Source organism: Anomaloglossus baeobatrachus, chromosome 2 (genome assembly GCF_048569485.1).
Source record: "Anomaloglossus baeobatrachus isolate aAnoBae1 chromosome 2, aAnoBae1.hap1, whole genome shotgun sequence".
NCBI classification, from domain to species: Eukaryota; Metazoa; Chordata; class Amphibia; order Anura; family Aromobatidae; genus Anomaloglossus; species Anomaloglossus baeobatrachus.
This window is the reverse complement of record NC_134354.1, coordinates 214,183,582-214,202,436: the sequence shown is the minus strand read 5'-3', so window position 1 is coordinate 214,202,436 and position 18,855 is coordinate 214,183,582.

Sequence of the window (18,855 nt, the reverse complement as noted above, 5' to 3'; positions counted from 1 at the left end):
TGTGCTCCCTGCTGTTAGTAACAGCCAGTCTCTTGATAACAGTTGCTTTTCTGCAATCAGAGAACAGGGGGCTTGACCCTGAAAATCTTTTTTCCCATTTGGAAGGATTGAAATTCCTGGATTAGTAAACCCTATGCACTATGTGCAAGGTCTAAGAAAAATTCTAAGAAGGCACTCCGATACATCCTGGAAGAAATGTAGAGGAAGGCCTTTGAAAACCTTTTTTTCCATTTGGAAGAAGTGGGACTCCTTCACTGGTAAAACATATGTACTATATGCTAAGACTGACAAAAGTTATAAGGAAATTGTATTAGCTGGAGAGACAAAAAGGCACAGACAGGTTCTTACCCCAGTGGGGTTTGGGTGGAATTAGGCCGGTGTCGTTCCCTGGGGGTTCATTCCCTGAAGTTTGTGAGACAGAGCATTCAGCTCTGAAATGTTTAGAATAAAATCACTTGTTGTCTGCAATGAACGTTTGACATCTTCTTCCTATGGCAATGCAGCGTTTTAACTCCTCCTTCTCCACTAGTGATCCTAAAATTATAAGGAGGCACTCCGATACACTCTGGAAGAGATGTAGAGGAGGTCTTCTGAAACCTTTTTTTTCCATTTAAAAGGAGTGGGGTTCCTAGACTGGTAAACCCTATGCACTATGTGCAAAGGCTGACAAATTATAAGGAGGCACTCCAATACACCTTGGAAGAGATGTAGAGGAAGGCCTCTGAAAACAGTTTTTCACCAGTTGGAAATTCCTGGATCGGTAAACCCATGCACTTTCTGCAACGGCTGAGAAAACATAAGCAGGCACTCCGATACACCTTGGAACAGATGTAGAGGAGGGCCTCTGAAAACATTTGGAAGGTGTGGGACTCCTAGACTGGTAAACCCTATGCACCATGTGCAAAGGCTGACAAAAATTACAAGGAGGCACTCCGATACACACTGGAAGAGATACACACTGGAACAGAAATAGAGGAAGGCCTCTGAACTTTTTTTTTTACCACTGGTAAGGAGTTGGATTTTTAGATAGGTATACCCTATGCACTATGTGCAAGGCCTGATATAGATTTACCCCTGAGGGAGATATATTATATTATATATATATATATATATATATATATATATATATATATATATATATATATACACTAATATATATAAGAAATACACTCTATACATTGTTAATGTGGTAAATGACTTCTAGCTTCAAACGTCTGGGTTTTAATGCAATATCTACATTGGTGTATAGAGGCCTATTTCCAACAACCAAGACTCCAGTGTTCTAATGGTACATTGTGTTTGATAACTGTGTTAGAAGGCTAATTGATGTTTAGAAATCCCTTGAAAACCCTTGTGCAAGTATGTTAGCACAGCTGAAAACAGTTTTGCTGATTAGAGAAGCTATAAAACTGACCTTCCTTTGAGCTAGTTGAGAATCTGGAGCATTACATTTGTTGGTTCTATTAAACTCTCAAAATGGCCTGAAAAAGAGAATTTTCATGTAAAACTCGACAGTCTATTCTTGTTCTTAGAAATGAAGGATATTCCATGCGAGAAATTGTCAAGAAACTGAAGATTTCCTACAACAGTGTGTACTAATCCCTTCAGAGGAGAGCACAAACAGGCTCTAACCAGAGTAGAAAGAGAAGTGGGAGGCCGCACTGCACAACTCAGCAACAATACAGTACATTAGAGTCTCTAGATTGAGAAATCGACGCCTCACAGGTCTTCAACTGGCAGCTTCATTATATAGCACCCACAAAACGCCAGTGTCAACATATACAGTGAAGAGGTGACTCTGAGATTCTGGCCTTCAGGGCAGAGTGGCAAAGAAAAAGCCATATCTGAGACTGGCTAATAAAAGGAAAAGATTAATATGGGCAAAGAATACAGACATTGGACAGATGAAGATTGGAAAAAAGTGTTATGGACAGACGAATTGAAGTTTGAGGTGTTTGGATCACACAGAAGAACATTTGTGAGATTCAGAACAACTGAAGAGATGCTGGAAGAGTGCCTGACACCATCTGTCAAGCATGGTGGAGGTAATGTGATGGTCTGGGGTTGCTTTGATGCTGGTAAAGTGGGAGATTTGTACAAGGTAAAAGGGATTTTGAATAAGGAAGGCTATCACTCCATTTTGCAATGCCATGCCATACCCTGTGGACAGCACTTGATTGGAGCCAATTTCATAATACAACAGGACAATGACCCAAAGCACACCTCCAAATTATGCATGAACTATTTAGGGAAGAAGCAGGCAGCTGGTATACTATCTGTAATGGAGTGGCCAGCCCAGTCACCAGATCTTAACCCTATTGAGCTGTTGTGGGAGCAGCTTGACCGTATGGTACAGAAAAAGTGCCCATCAAGCCAATCCAACTTGTGGGAGGAGCTTCTGGAAGCATGAGGTGACATTTCTCCACATTACCTCAGCAAATTACCAGCTAGAATGCCAAAGGTCTGCAAAGCTGTAATTGCTGCAAAGGGAGCATTCTGTGACGAAAGCAAAGTTTGAAGGAGAAAATTATTATTTCAAGTTAAAATATATATGTATATACACTGTATATATGAGATTATTAGAAGTAAACCTTTAAAATTTGTGTAGTAGGGCATCATGCAGCCTGGAATTAATGAGAGCGAGGGTCACATCATGACCCACTTAATTTGGTGGAGGAGGAAGGAGGACACAATAAAAGGAAGAAAACAACAGTATACCCATGTTTGGGTGGCAAAGGGTGCATGGGAATGCAACAAAAAAAAAAGTTGACTTCAGTTTGGCTGCTGTCATCCGGTGGAGTTGAGAAGTCTCGGTCAATCCAGGAATTGTTTATTTTGATAAGAGTTAAGCGGGCTTTACACGCTGCGACATCGCTAGCGATGTCGCGAGCGATAGCACCCGCCCACGTCGGTGGCGCGTCACAGGGTGATCGCTGCCGTAGCGAACAATATCGCTACGGCAGCGTCACATGCAATTACCTCTTTACCGACGTTGCTGTGGTCGCCGAATAATCTCTCCTTTAAGGGGGAGGTTCATTCGGCGTCACAGCGGCATCACTAAGCGGCCGCCCAATAGAAGCGGAGGGGCGCAGATGAGCGGCCGGAATATCCCGCCCACCTCCTTCCTTCGTCCCTCATTGCCGGCGGCCGCAGGTACGATGTTGTTCCTCATTCCTGCGGTGTTACACATAGCAATATGTGCTGCCGCAGGAACGACGAACAACCTCCGTCCTGCAACAGCAACGATATTTGGGATTAGAACGACGTGTCAACAATCAACAATTAGGTGAGTATATTTGATCGTTAACGGTCGTTCCTGCGTTTCACACGCAACGACGTCGCTAACAAGGCTGGATGTGCGTCATGAATTCTGTGAATTCTGTGACCCCAACGACATCTCGTTAGCGATGTCGTTGCGTGTAAAGCCCCCTTAAGCCTGTCAGCATTATCAGTTACCAGGCGGAGGCACCTATCAGTTATTATGCCCCTGGCGACAATAAAAATCCGCTCTGACAATACACTAGCTACAGGGCAGGCCAACTCCTCCAAGTCGTAGAGGGACAGTTAATGCCATGTGTCCAGCTTGGATACCCAATAGTTGTATGGCACAGATGAATCATGGAGTATGGTGGTATGGTCGGTTAGGTATTCCTTGACCATCTTCCACAACTTTTCCAACTTTTCAGAGAACCCCGTGCATCAGGACCTGGGCGCTAAGAGTTTCTAATGAAACTACCCCAGACCTTTCATAGTGTTCCCCTGCCTTATGGACCTGGTGTGTGTCTCCCTTGTCTCTCCTGCTTGGTTGCCCAAGGAATTATCACCTCTGATGCCAGTGTTCTCAAATGGGAATTTTTGACCAATTCTTCAACTATGGCTTTCTGGTATTGCACCATTTTAGTAGCCCTCTCTGCCACAGGAAGGAGAGATGAAAAGTTCTTCTTGTAGCATGAGTTGAGAAGAGTGCACACCCAGTAATTGGTATTGTCCAAAATGCACATTATGCAAGGGTGACGAGAAGAGCAGCGGAACATAATGTCAGCCATGTGTGCCAGACTCCTAATAGGCAAGACTTCTTTGTCTCTACCAGGAGGATGACTCTCCATCTCCTCTTCTTCCTTCTGCACCTCCTATTCAGGCCATTCACGCTCAATAGATGGCATGAAGCTGGTGTGGGTAGTACCCTCTCTAGGGCGGACAACCAACTCCTTTTCCTCCTTCTCAGTCTCCTCCTGATTACCATCACCCAGTCTGAGCTGAAAAGATAGGATGAGGCTGGGTTGGGTAGTGTCACCCTGTGATCTTTCTTCCTCCATCTCCACCTGGTTAGCATGCAAATCTTCCTCTTTAATTTTGAGATGCTAGTAATTGAGTAGACACAGAAGCCGGATGGTTACGCTGACTTTGGCGTCATTGCCGCTCACCATCTTGGTTGATTCCTCAAACTTTTGCAGAACCGCACAGATGTCAGACATCCATGGCCACTCATCAGTTTTTAAGTGGGAGGATGACGAGAATACCGATGGGCATGTTGTAGTTGGCATTCAACTACTGCCCTCTGCTGCTCACAAAGCCTTGCCAACATATGTAATGTTGAGTTCCAGAGTATGGGCAGGCTGCAAAACAGTCGGTGAGCTGGCACTTGGAAGCGCTACTGCAGCACTGCAGACCACCGTTGCCGCTTCACCGAGGTGTGTTTCAGTCCTACCTGCTTACAACTGATATGGGCGACTATTCAGAGATGGAGGATGAGGAGCTGGAAGGGGTTTAGGAACTACAGTAGAAGGTAGGGATAACCCTGATAGAACTATGGCCCATAATTCTAGGTGTCGGTAGCACGGGTGCCGCCTCAGGGTCCGACTCCATCCCGGCCTCCACCAAGTTCACCTAGTCTGCTGTCAGGAAAAGCACTTGTCCATGTGTTGGTGGTTAAGTGGATCTTCCGCTTCCCCTTCCCCTCACCAACTGCATTGGTGAGGGCAAAGGTGATTTTATGGGACACATGTGTTAGGGCCAGGTGGACGGGCAGACCCAGGAGGTGGATCCACAGGGCTGAACACCTCACCGAAGGCAAGGTGCCCGGTAGCCAGAGCACTACGGGTAGCAGGACAGTCCGTTCAGAGGAGTGGAGTGTAGAAGTCCCTGGGACCACGGAGTCACTGAAGGTAGTCCGGGTGACGGAGCTCAGGTTCGGAGGCCGAGATGACGTCAGGCAGAGTCCGGAACCGCCGGAGCGAGAAGACGGGTCACCACAGGGATCGGAGATGGTATGAACTGACGGGATGGCAGACCGTCACCGTTCGGGGTTCGGGTATCGTCAGGACCGGTTGGCGAGGCAGGAGCGGCTCTAGGAGAGAGATATACCACAAGACACAAGGAGACCTGACTCCTAGCTTAGCAAAACACGAAGAACAGGCCCCGCCCACTTGGAAAGGATCTCCCTATATACCCTGTACCTGATTCTTCAATATCCTGTTGGAGGACACTGGCCCTTTAAGAAAGGGTCAATGACCGCGCGCGCGCCCTAATGCGCATGCGCGAGGCCCGGGTGCCAGAAGCCAGAGCAGGGAACGGTGAACAGGAGGCAGGAGAGCCGGGCTGGAGCAGAGTTGCCGACGGGCGCCGGGAGCGGGGACCGGGCTGCCTGGGGACCGCAGGTTATGGGGCATGGAGGCTGTGGAGCGGGGGAGGCCTGGCAGAGGAGCCGGGGAGCGAGGCAGGGGAGCCAGGGAGCGTGGCAGGGGAGCCGGGGAGCGTGGCAGGGGAGCCGGAGAGCGTGACAGGGGAGCCGGGGAGCGTGACAACATGCTTGTGTAAGGCAGGGAGGGCGCACTGGGAGAAATAATGGTGGTTGGGGACCAAGTACCGAGAGACGGCCGCCACCATAAGGTTGCAGAAAGCCTCTGTGTCCACAAGCTTAAATGGGAACATTTCCAGGGCAAACAGGCTGGAATTGTGGTCATTAAGTGTTTTGGCCTGTGGCTGATTAGATGCATATTTTTTCTTGTCTTCCAAGGCCTGAGGGAGAGACAGCTGAACACTGTACTGGGACTGTGATGCCCTGGGCAAGCCAGGGGTCACAGGTCATCACACCACCACACCTTACATCCCAGTTAGGAACACCAAAGCTACCAAAATCCTTGTTGCCTTCCTCCAGGGGCTGATGTTCACACCAGGGGGTGGGCCAGGTGGTTGGCTCCGCCCACCGAGGAGTACACAGCCCTGGAGGCGGGAGGAACCAGGCAGTCAGCTCAGGGAAGAGCTTGAGTCTAGCTAGGGGAGTGAAGGAGTAAACAACAGAGTCTAAGTGAAGTGAAAGTGAAGTGGTAGTGGAGCAAAGAAGAAAGGAGTAAAAGTGAGCGTAGAAAGACCTGAAGTTAGTCCAGCTAAGTGCAGGACAGGTCAGCAAGGTCAGCAACAGCGGTGATCGTCTGGAGGGGGACTGCTCGGAGGTTGCTGGAAGGACCGCGGTCGAGTAGTGGCCCGGCGGTCTGGAGCAGTATACGAAGGACAGTCAGCACCAGGGCAGGGGCCTCTCGGACCCCGGCAAGGCTAGGAGTCGCCATAATTTGCCGAATCCGTCAGTGAAGGGGACGTCGATCCCCCAACAACCAAGTCCCGATTGAAGACAACCGTCCAACCATTAGTGAGGAACACCGCCACCGCCAGGGCACCAGCTCCTCAGGGCCAGCGTCTGCGGGCAAAGTAGGGCTCCTCCGGCCCATATCCAAGCCGGGGAGCGGGTTACCGGTGGGAACCCATCGCTACCAACTTAGAAACATCAGGTGCAGGTCAGAGGGACATCACCGTTACCTACTGGGAGAGCAAGTGCAGCCGTCCGTGGGAACCGTCTTTCCAGCCGTGTGGTTTACCGTAAAACTGTGTCAACGTCTCAGGCTGAGTGAGTACCACAGTGCCGCAAGGCACGGCGCTGCCCCCGCGTCCCTGCGCCCACCAGGCCCTGCACCCTTCCACCCCATCACCGGGCCCCGGGATCACCAACCCCTACCCACGGAGGGGCAACACAACACCTGGCTGCTCCGCATCACCACTCCCGGGATCCCCATATTGAGCAGCGGTGGTGCTACAAATCACCACAACCGTGGGTGGCGTCACGGACAATCTCCCCAACAAAACCCCTTTCACTCACGGGCGAGGAGTGCCGCTCGAGAACCCCCGGGATCTGGCCCACCGCTCAAGCCACCACTGAGCAGCAGCAGCCGGACCCGAGCAGAGGGGTGAGCGCGGTGCCGGTACCCTCCTCCCCGCCCGCGACAACTTGGCGTCACGAACAGGATCTTACCGCTCTGCCGTTGGGTAGAGGTGCGCCTTGTGACCGCCGGAGGTATCCGGCTGAAAATTTCCAGAAGTCGCCATCTTTGGCGTGAAAAGTTCCCGCTCGAGCGTCTTCTCGAGTAGCAGAGGCGCGAAGGCCAAAACTCTGCCCCAATAGAGGAGTGGCCGGAAAGAAGCTAAGGGGGACGCAATGGCGGCTGGCGGCATGTAACCGCAGCTATAAAAGCAGGGACGCGAGGACTCTGCAGTCACTCCGTTCCTGGAAGAAGAAGTCGCTATGTGGATGCCGTCCCGAAACACCATGGCCCCCGCGCCGGGAACCGCAGCGTGGGTGGAAATCCGGACTGCACAGCTCCACCTAAGGCTGCAGGTCAAGATGCAGCTCCTCTTGGAGGAGTGGGAGACTGACATGGCGGACGTTATAGCCACCGTGCGGAGACGCGAGGAGGAGGCGGAGGAAGGGAGGGTGAGTGACCCACGCCCCTATGTCCCCGAGGGACCGGTCGCTGCGGCTGAGGGACCCGGTCCAAGCCCTCTCCCTCCGCTGCCTTCTTCGCCACCCGTCTTGGAGGCCGTGACCCCGCCACTAGGCCCGCTGCCACCGCAACCGGTAGCGATACCCAGCATGCCCGCCCCGGCGGGCCGACCTTAGCCGGAGCCCGTAGCAAGTCGGAGGTGTTGCCGTGGAAGGCCCCGAAGTCTGCACCGGAGGCAGCCCCTGAGAAGTTCCCCGAGTCGGAGCCGATGACCCGCTCCGAGCCGAAGGTCAAGCCGCGGAAAGCCCCTGTGCCCATCCCCCACACCTCGGCTGAGGTAGCGCCGGGTTGTTGCTGTAAGGCAGCGCCCAAGGCCAAGACACCGCGGGACACGCCGCCCAGATTCCTGACAGTGGGCAACGTCCAGGATGTCCCACGGGGCCCGACCCGTGCGCTGGAGCTCGCAGCAGCGCCGTATTGGGACAGGGAGCCGGTACAGCTGGGCCTGGAGATCGGAGAGAGGGAGAGGAAGAAGGTCGAGCTGGTGGCCCGAGCTATCCGGGAAAAGGAGAATCTCCGCCAGGCCACGTTCCGTGTCCGGGGTCCGCTGTACGAGGGGCAGGTGAGGCGGTTTGATGTCCGCCGGGGCTACGGGTTTATCTATGAACCGGGCCTGGAGGCCGAAGTGTTTGTAGCCCGGCGGGATGTGAATGCCCACCTGCCTGAGGAGCATCCCGGCCGCAACCTAATGCCGGGAGACATTGTTCACTACACCTGACACTGCGGAGAGAGGGGGTGGTTTGCCCTAGATGTCAAACTGCGGGGCAGCCAGGAGAGCAGAGTGAGTCCTGCACCCCCTCCCTCGGATGAAGCTGAAGGCCTGGAGTAGGGCAGCGGAGCACCGTTGTCCAGTCCCCGTTGGGACCACCTTGAGTTTGTTTAAAAGTTTGAAAAGTTTTGAGAATGATAAGAAAAATGATGATTACCGAGTACTTCACCTGATTCTTTGTGATTCACCCGGCCGGGGCCGGCACCGTTGTCCCCGTGGGGACCGTTTAAAAAGTTAGCATGGGAACTATCCATGGACAAGCCCGTGAACTTGCAGGGCAACCACAAACGTTAAGTGGCTTGTAAATATGTTGTTTTACCGTACCGTTTTCCGCAGTTGCCACCTCCGGAGAGGCAGGTTGGAGGGAGGGCCCTCAGCAGAGCAGGCTGGGGCCCAGCCACCATAGGAACCGGTGGCTACCCTCTGGAGGGGAAGGACAGATCCCGCTTGGGTAACTTGTGCTGGACTGTGGGTCAAGGGGTGCTGCCTGGGCTTTAGGGGCAGCATCAGGGCCAGGTTGCTTGGGTGGGAGAGAGCGGAAACCGTACCCGTAAAACCGTTTAGTAACGTTTAAGAAATGTGCCTCCCGTTGTGGGATGATGTTATGCTTTACATGTTATCTTTTTACGTTTACAGAAAATAAAACCGGTGTTGGACGGGCAGCCCGCGGACGGTCTGCATTTTGCTAAGGGAGAATGTGACGCCCTGGGCAAGCCAGGGGTCACAGGTCATCACACCACCACACCTTACATCCCAGTTAGGAACACCAAAGCTACCAAAATCCTTGTTGCCTTCCTCCAGGGGCTGATGTTCACACCAGGGGGTGGGCCAGGTGGTTGGCTCCGCCCACCGAGGAGTACACAGCCCTGGAGGCGGGAGGAACCAGGCAGTCAGCTCAGGGAAGAGCTTGAGTCTAGCTAGGGGAGTGAAGGAGTAAACAACAGAGTCTAAGTGAAGTGAAAGTGAAGTGGTAGTGGAGCAAAGAAGAAAGGAGTAAAAGTGAGCGTAGAAAGACCTGAAGTTAGTCCAGCTAAGTGCAGGACAGGTCAGCAAGGTCAGCAACAGCGGTGATCGTCTGGAGGGGGACTGCTCGGAGGTTGCTGGAAGGACCGCGGTCGAGTAGTGGCCCGGCGGTCTGGAGCAGTATACGAAGGACAGTCAGCACCAGGGCAGGGGCCTCTCGGACCCCGGCAAGGCTAGGAGTCACCATAATTTGCCGAATCCGTCAGTGAAGGGGACGTCGATCCCCCAACAACCAAGTCCCGATTGAAGACAACCGTCCAACCATTAGTGAGGAACACCGCCACCGCCAGGGCACCAGCTTCTCAGGGCCAGCGTCTGCGGGCAAAGTAGGGCTCCTCCGGCCCATATCCAAGCCGGGGAGCGGGTTACCGGTGGGAACCCATCGCTACCAACTTAGAAACATCAGGTGCAGGTCAGAGGGACATCACCGTTACCTACTGGGAGAGCAAGTGCAGCCGTCCGTGGGAACCGTCTTTCCAGCCGTGTGGTTTACCGTAAAACTGTGTCAACGTCTCAGGCTGAGTGAGTACCACAGTGCCGCAAGGCACGGCACTGCCCCCGCATCCCTGCGCCCACCAGGCCCTGCACCCTTCCACCCCATCACCGGGCCCCGGGATCACCAACCCCTACCCACGGAGGGGCAACACAACACCTGGCTGCTCTGCATCACCACTCCCGGGATCCCCATATTGAGCAGCGGTGGTGCTACAAATCACCACAACCGTGGGTGGCGTCACGGACAATCTCCCCAACAAAACCCCTTTCACTCACGGGCGAGGAGTGCCGCTCGAGAACCCCCGGGATCCGGCCCACCGCTCGAGCCACCACTGAGCAGCAGCAGCCGGACCCGAGCAGAGGGGTGAGCGCGGTGCCGGCACCCTCCTCCCCGCCCGCGACAGGACAATTAAGTGAACGTTGTTGCTGATGGTGATTACAAATGTGCACCAACATGTAGAGGGTGAAAGTTATCCGTGTCTGCGTCCTGGAAAGGGGATTGCCCAGTATGTAGAACAAGGGAATAGGCAGTGATGTCACCTGCAGACACTAATTGTGGACCCAGGCGTTTGGCCCACCTAGTCGGCTGCTTAGAAGGCATGTGCCTAAGCTTGCTGGTGGTGGTCTGGCTAGTAGTAGTCTGGCCCCTAATGAGCTTGGTACTGCACAGTCTGGAAATTACTGGGTTTTTTTGTCTTCTGCACGTTCCCTAAAAAATCACCAGACTGAAGAACACCTAACCTTTGGCCTGGAATCTGGCTGCATGAGGGTGCGCTGGGAAACAGCTGTCCACCTTCTCCCTCTGGCCACTTCACTGAATTTTCTTGATTGTTGTGGTGCTGTGGATCCCTCCCCCTCTAGATAAGTGTGTTTGGAGTGCTCTTGCATAAGGCCCAGTTTGTCCTAACCCATGGCCATCACCATCAGCAAGATGTCCCCTCCCAAGTCATTTAACATATGCTTTATTTTAAATTATGTACGCAGATAAGAGCAGTGTTATTAGAGATTATAATGTATTTAAATTAGTCCTGAAAAGGACTGTTGGTTGTACGTGGCAGCAGCAATGTTCAGAAAGGCAATGAACACTGCCTAAATATCTCTAATTCACTATTACTTCTCCAGAAGTTAACCCTACACTAATTGCAGACTCAGAGTGGTATCATTAGAGACTAGAATATATGCAAATTAGACCTGAAAGGACTTTTGCCTCTATGTGGCAGCACCAAAGACTGTACCATGATGAATAGAGTTGAGCGCGGTTCGCGGTTCGAGGTTCTCCAGTTCGCGGCTCGAGTGATTTTGGGGACTGTTCTAGATCGAACTAGAACTCAAGCTTTTTGCTAAAGCTCGATAGTTCTAGATACGTTCGAGAACGGTTCTAGCAGCAAAAAAAAAGCTAATTACTAGCTGGCTTTCCGCTGTAATAGTGTAAGTCACTCTGTGACTCACACTATTATGAAATTTCAGCGTATAGTGTGTGGGAACAGCGCACTCAGATCACTGCTGTTTGGATAATGGCGATCGTCTTTTTTTTTTTTTTCCTTGTCTTCCTTCCCTAAGCGCGCGCGTGTAGTGGGGCGTGCCAGCATGTCAGCCAATCCCTGACACACACACAGCTAAGTGGACTTTTAGCCAGAGAAGCAACGGCATGTGTGATAGGATGTCCATGTCACATGTCCATGCATTATAAAAACGGACATTTTCCTCCAGCACGCCATTATCTGCCTTCTGCGTCTTGGTGTCAGTCACCGCTGGCGTAGCTCCTGTCTCCGATAGTGCTGTGTACGCTCTATACACAGCGCTATACAGAATAGGGATAAAAGTTTCTATTAGTCCTTGTAAGGGCTAATACCGGCAGGGTCAGAGCCATAGGTGACAGTCAGGTCCGTGAAAACAGATTTTAACAGCTACACAAGATGACAGCGTCTGTGTAGCTAAGGTCAGGGATTTCCTCGTTGCATTTCCCCATTAGGAGGGATAGAAAGGGAGGCTTCCTTTCCTCTACCCAGACCCACAACCCTGCCACTGTACCCTCCTGCCCTTTGCACACTCAAACTCATTGTTACTAAGCCATTATACTAGCAAACACTGAGGAAACTTAGTGGCATCCTAAAAGTGGCTGTTGGACTTCCATTAGTGTCCCACTGGTACAAACCTATGTGCAGCACCTCTGCATTGCACACTCAAACTCATTGTTACTAAGCCATTATACTAGCAAACACTGAGAACACTTAGTGGCATCCTAAAAGTGGCTGTTGGACTTCATTAGTGTCCCACTGGTGCAAACCTATGTGCAGCACCTCTGCATTGCACACTCAAACTCATTGTTACTAAGCCATTATACTAGCAAACACTGAGTAAACTTAGTGGCATTCTAAAAGTGGCTGTTGGACTTCCATTAGTGTCCCACTGGTGCAAACCTATGTGCAGCACCTCTGCATTGCACACTCAAACTCATTGTTACTAAGCCATTATACTAGCAAACACTGAGTAAACTTAGTGGCATCCTAAAAGTGGCTGTTGGACTTCCATTAGTGTCCCACTGGTGCAAACCTATGTGCAGCACCTCTGCATTGCACACTCAAACTCATTGTTACTAAGCCATTATACTAGCAAACACTGAGAACACTTAGTGGCATCCTAAAAGTGGCTGTTGGACTTCCATTAGTGTCCCACTGGTGCAAACCTATATGCAGCACCTCTGCATTGCACACTCAAACTCATTGTTACTAAGCCATTATACTAGCAAACACTGAGTAAACTTAGTGGCATTCTAAAAGTGGCTGTTGGACTTCCATTAGTGTCCCACTGGTGCAAACCTATGTGCAGCACCTCTGCATTGCACACTCAAACTCATTGTTACTAAGCCATTATACTAGCAAACACTGAGTAAACTTAGTGGCATCCTAAAAGTGGCTGTTGGACTTCCATTAGTGTCCCACTGGTGCAAACCTATGTGCAGCACCTCTGCATTGCACACTCAAACTCATTGTTACTAAGCCATTATACTAGCAAACACTGAGTAAACTTAGTGGCATCCTAAAAGTGGCTGTTGGACTTTCATTAGTGTCCCACTGGTGCAAACCTATGTGCAGCACCTCTGCATTGCACACTCAAACTCATTGTTACTAAGCCATTATACTAGCAAACACTGAGTAAACTTAGTGGCATCCTAAAAGTGGCTGTTGGACTTCCATTAGTGTCCCACTGGTGCAAACCTATGTGCAGCACCTCTGCATTGCACACTCAAACTCATTGTTACTAAGCCATTATACTAGCAAACTATGCTGCCAGTTTAAGGGCCGTAGTTGCATTGTCAGGGATAGTTATTGTTGTTTATTCTGCTGTTAATAAAGATAGACCACCGCTGCAATCTACACCACCTCTTAATTTTTACTACCACATTTTAAGTGCACAATCTTGTCGCAATCAAAATGAGTGGCAAAATGACAGATGCTGGTGGAAAGGGGAAGAAGCGTGTTGGAAAAGGAAAAAAAGGGTTTGTCCGTTGGGAAGGTGGCAAAGCTCCATTAACATCTGCTGGAGGTAGACCATCTTCCAGCAAAAGTAAGATGTCTACTACTTACCGTGGACAATCCGATGTGCTCCCTTTTTTACCGACACGAACAACTGGAACAAAGGTAGATGATGGCCAAAAAAAGAAAATGCTTGAATGGATCTCAAGTGGTCCAACAAGTGCCCTCTCCTCCACCTCAACTACCGCATCCAAAAAACACCAGTCTTCTGAGTTGTAATCCCAATCACACTTGCTTTCTCCTAGCTCTGAAGTCTCCATCCGCCCTGCACAGTATGGTGGAACTGAGATGGCTGAGTCTGCAGAGCTGTTCAGTCACACTATAGCCTGGGAATCAGAGGTCTGCTCCCAAGCTACAGTGAGTACAGAACAGGAAATGGTCTGCAGTGATGCCCAGAACCTTTGTGACTCTGATTCAGGCCATGAGGACCAAGTTTCTGAGCATAATGTTGACCCTTTGTCACAAACTGTAACACCTGTGGTTATAGACAATGAGGAACATACTGATGAAGATGAGACGCAGATACCCGATTGGGATGACAACTTAAATATTCGGTCAGGGCAAGAAGAGGCTCGGTCTGAGGGGGAGGGGAGTGCAAACACAACAATTGATGATGAAGTTCTAGATCCCACCTACTGTCAACCCACAGTCAGGCCGTCGAGGAGGTCAACAGAGACGGTGGAGGAGGATGCAACTGACGACAAAGTTACCTTGCGCCTTCCTGGACAGAGTCGGTGTACTGGTAGCACTTCTACAACTGCATCCTCAGCCACCACTGTGCCTCTGAGCACTAGTCGGGGTGGATCAGCAGGTCGCATGCCCTCTAAGCCTTGCCTAGCCTGGTCTTGGCTACCGAAATGCTGCCTTTCCGCCTGGTGGACACACAGGATTTTAGAGACCTTATATCTGTCGCTGTACCCCAGTACCAGATGCCCAGTCACCACTACTTCTCTAAGAAAGGTGTGCCCTCGCTACACCAGCATGTCGCACACAACATCACCGCATCCTTGAGAAACTCTGTGTGTGAACGGGTGCATTTCACCACCGATACTTGGACCAGTAAGCATGGACAGGGACGTTATATGTCGCTGACTGGGCACTGGGTAACTATGGTGATAGATGGTGAAGGGTCTGCTGCACAAGTCTTGCCATCCCCACGACTTGTGTGTCAATCCTCTGTCTGTCCAAGTTCCGCCACTGCTTCTGCCTCCTCCAGCTCATCTGGGACCTGCCTGGTCAGGCCACCAGCGTTCTCACTGCGCAGAAGAAATCACGCACCCCTCATTACTATGCTGGCAGCGCAACGGCATCAGGCGGTCTTTAGCTTGACATGTCTTGGAAATAGGAGTTACACAGCGGCTGAGTTGTGGGCAGCTCTGGAGACTGAGTTTAATAAATGGTTGTCTCCACTCAACCTGCAGCCTGGTAAGGCCGTGTGCGACACTGCTGCAAACCTGGGTGTGGCCCTTCGCCTGGGCAAGGTGACACACGTGCCTTGTATGGCTCACGTGTTGAACTTTGTTGTCCAGCAATTTTTAACACACTATCCCGACCTAGATGGCCTTCTGAACAGGGCACGAAAACTGTCTGCTCACTTCTGAAGTTCAACCAACGCTGCCGAGCGACTTGCATCGCTCCAGACGTCTTTCGGCCTGCCGGTTCATCGCTTGAAATGCGATGTGGCGACACGCTGGAATTCGACTCTCCACATGTTACAGCTACTGTGGCAGCACCGCCGAGCCCTGGTGCAATACGTCATGACGTATAGCCTGGGCCAACAAGATGCAGAGGTGGGGCAGATCACCCTGATGGAGTGGTCTCAGATCAAGGACCTATGCACCCTTCTGCACAGTTTCGACATGGCGACAAATATGTTTAGCGCTGACAATGCCATTATCAGCATGACAATTCCAGTCATTTACATGCTGGAGCACACGCTAAACACTATTCGGAGTCAGGGGGTGGGACAACAGGAAGGGGAGGAACTACAGGAGGATTCATATGCGCAAGTCACAACAACATCACCAAGGTCCAGACGTTCATCATCACCAACGCGGCAGGCATGGGACCATGCGGGACAGGGATCAACAAGGGCGCATGGTAGCAGGCGAAATGTTGAGGAAGGTGCAGGAGAACATGAAGAAATGGAGGACGAACTGTCCATGGACATGGAAGACTCAGCGGATGAGGGAGACCTTGGTCAAATTTCAGTTGAAAGAGGTTGGGGGGAGATGTCAGAGGAAGAAAGAACGGTTAGCACCTCTATGCCACAAACACAGCGTGGACTTGGTCCGCATGGCTGCGCAAGACACATGAGTGCCTTCTTGCTGCACTACCTCCAACATGACCCTCGTATTGTCAAAATTAGAAGTGATGATGACTACTGGCTTGCCACCCTATTAGATCCCCAGTACAAGTCCAAATTTTGTAACATAATTCCTGCCATAGAAAGGGATGCACGTACAGTTAGGTCCAGAAATATTTGGACAGTGACACAAGTTTTGTTATTTTAGCTGTTTACAAAAACATGTTCAGAAATACAATTATATATATAATATGGGCTGAAAGTGCACACTCCCAGCTGCAATATGAGAGTTTTCACATCCAAATCGGAGAAAGGGTTTAGGAATCATAGCTCTGTAATGCATAGCCTCCTCTTTTTCAAGGGACCAAAAGTAATTGGACAAGGGACTCTAAGGGCTGCAATTAACTCTGAAGGCGTCTCCCTCGTTAACCTGTAATCAATGAAGTACTTAAAAGGCCTGGGGTTGATTACAGGTGTGTGGTTTTGCATTTGGAAGCTGTTGCTGTGACCAGACAACATGCGGTCTAAGGAACTCTCAATTGAGGTGAAGCAGAACATCCTGAGGCTGAAAAAAAAGAAAAAATCCATTAGAGAGATAGCAGACATGCTTGGAGTAGCAAAATCAACAGTCGGGTACATTCTGAGAAAAAAGGAATTGACTGGTGAGCTTGGGAACTCAAAAAGGCCTGGGCGTCCACGGATGACAACAGTGGTGGATGATCGCCGCATACTTTCTTTGGTGAAGAAGAACCCGTTCACAACATCAACTGAAGTCCAGAACACTCTCAGTGAAGTAGGTGTATCTGTCTCTAAGTCAACAGTAAAGAGAAGACTCCATGAAAGTAAATACAAAGGGTTCACATCTAGATGTAAGCCATTCATCAATTCCAAAAATAGACAGGCCAGAGTAAATTTGCTGAAAAACACCTCATGAAGCCAGCTCAGTTCTGGAAAAGTATTCTATGGACAGATGAGACAAAGATCAACCTGTACCAGAATGATGGGAAGAAAAAAGTTTGGAGAAGAAAGAGAACGGCACATGATCCAAGGCACACCACATCCTCTGTAAAACATGGTGGAGGCAACGTGATGGCATGGGCATGCATGGCTTTCAATGGCACTGGGTCACTTGTGTTTATTGATGACATAACAGCAGACAAGAGTAGCCGGATGAATTCTGAAGTGTACCGGGATATACTTTCAGCCCACATTCAGCCAAATGCCGCAAAGTTGATCGGACGGCGCTTCATAGTACAGATGGACAATGACCCCAAGCATACAGCCAAAGCTACCCAGGAGTTCATGAGTGCAAAAAAGTGGAACATTCTGCAATGGCCAAGTCAATCACCAGATCTTAACCCAATTGAGCATGCATTTCACTTGCTCAAATCCAGACTTAAGACGGAAAGACCCACAAACAAGCAAGACCTGAAGGCTGCGGCAGTAAAGGCCTGGCAAAGCATTAAGAAGGAGGAAACCCAGCGTTTGGTGATGTCCATGGGTTCCAGACTTAAGGCAGTGATTGCCTCCAAAGGATTTGCAACAAAATATTGAAAATAAAAATATTTTGTTTGGGTTTGGTTTATTTGTCCAATTACTTTTGACCTCCTAAAATGTGGAGTGTTTGTAAAGAAATGTGTACAATTCCTACAATTTCTATCAGATATTTTTGTTCAAACCTTCAAATTAAACGTTACAATCTGCACTTGAATTCTGTTGTAGAGGTTTCATTTCAAATCCAATGTGGTGGCATGCAGAGCCCAACTCGCGAAAATTGTGTCACTGTCCAAATATTTCTGGACCTAACTGTATGCAGGAGTATCAGCAGAAGCTGTTACTCAATCTTAGCTCAGCTTTTCCACCAAACAACCGTGCAGGTGCAGGGAGTGAATCTCCCAGTTGTAACTTGACAAACATGGGACGGTCTCGTCATCTTCAACAGTCTACCCGTACCAGTAGTACCGTATCTGGTGCTGGTAACAGCAATTTTATTGAATCTTTTCATAATTTTTTTAGACCCTCCTTTGCAAGGCCACCAGAGACAACAAGTCTGACACATAGTCAACGGCTGGAGAGGATGATACAGGAGTATCTCTAAATGAACATCGATGCCATTACTTTGCAAATGGAGCCTTGCTCATTTTGGGCTTCAAATCTTGAAAAATGGCCAGAGCTCTCCACTTACGCCTTGGAGATTTTGTCGTGTCCAGCTGCCAGCGTTGTCTCTGAACGTGTCTTCAGTGCTGCTGGGTGTGTGCTGACAGATAAGCGCACGCGTCTGTCCAGTGACAATGTGGACAGACTAACGTTCATCAAAATGAACAAGTCATGGATCCACAAGGAATTTACTACCCTTGTGTCATCCTGGGGAGAGTAAATGCTTGTGTATTTTGAATGTGCTTGATGCAAATCTAGCTGTGAAGTGTACAACTAGGGCACAAGTGCTGCCACTGATGGGGTGTCTGTGTGGCCCAATTTTTGGAAAAAAGGGAGACTCTTCTTGGAGTAACCCTTGCTGTGTTTTTAAAAATGATCCAAGATGCACAGCGCTGGGATCAGGAAAGACTTTGCTACCTACCCCGGTGTCATCCTGGGGACGGTTAAGTATGGCGTATTTTTCAATGTGCTTGATGCAAATCTAGCTGTGAAGTGTACAACTGGGGCACAAGTGCTGCCACTGAAGGGGTGGGTGTGTGTGTGGCCCAATTTATGGAAAAAAGGGAGACTCCGCTTGGAGTCACCTTGCGGTGTTTTACATGATTTTAGAAGGGTGTGCCATGCCTATATCTGTGTCTCCTTCTCTTTTTCCTTGTCCTGCTCTTTTGTTTTCACATGAGTATATGTCCTTGTCACTTTCCCATGTGTTTGTGTTGTGTTGTGAGTTGTTTGTCACCT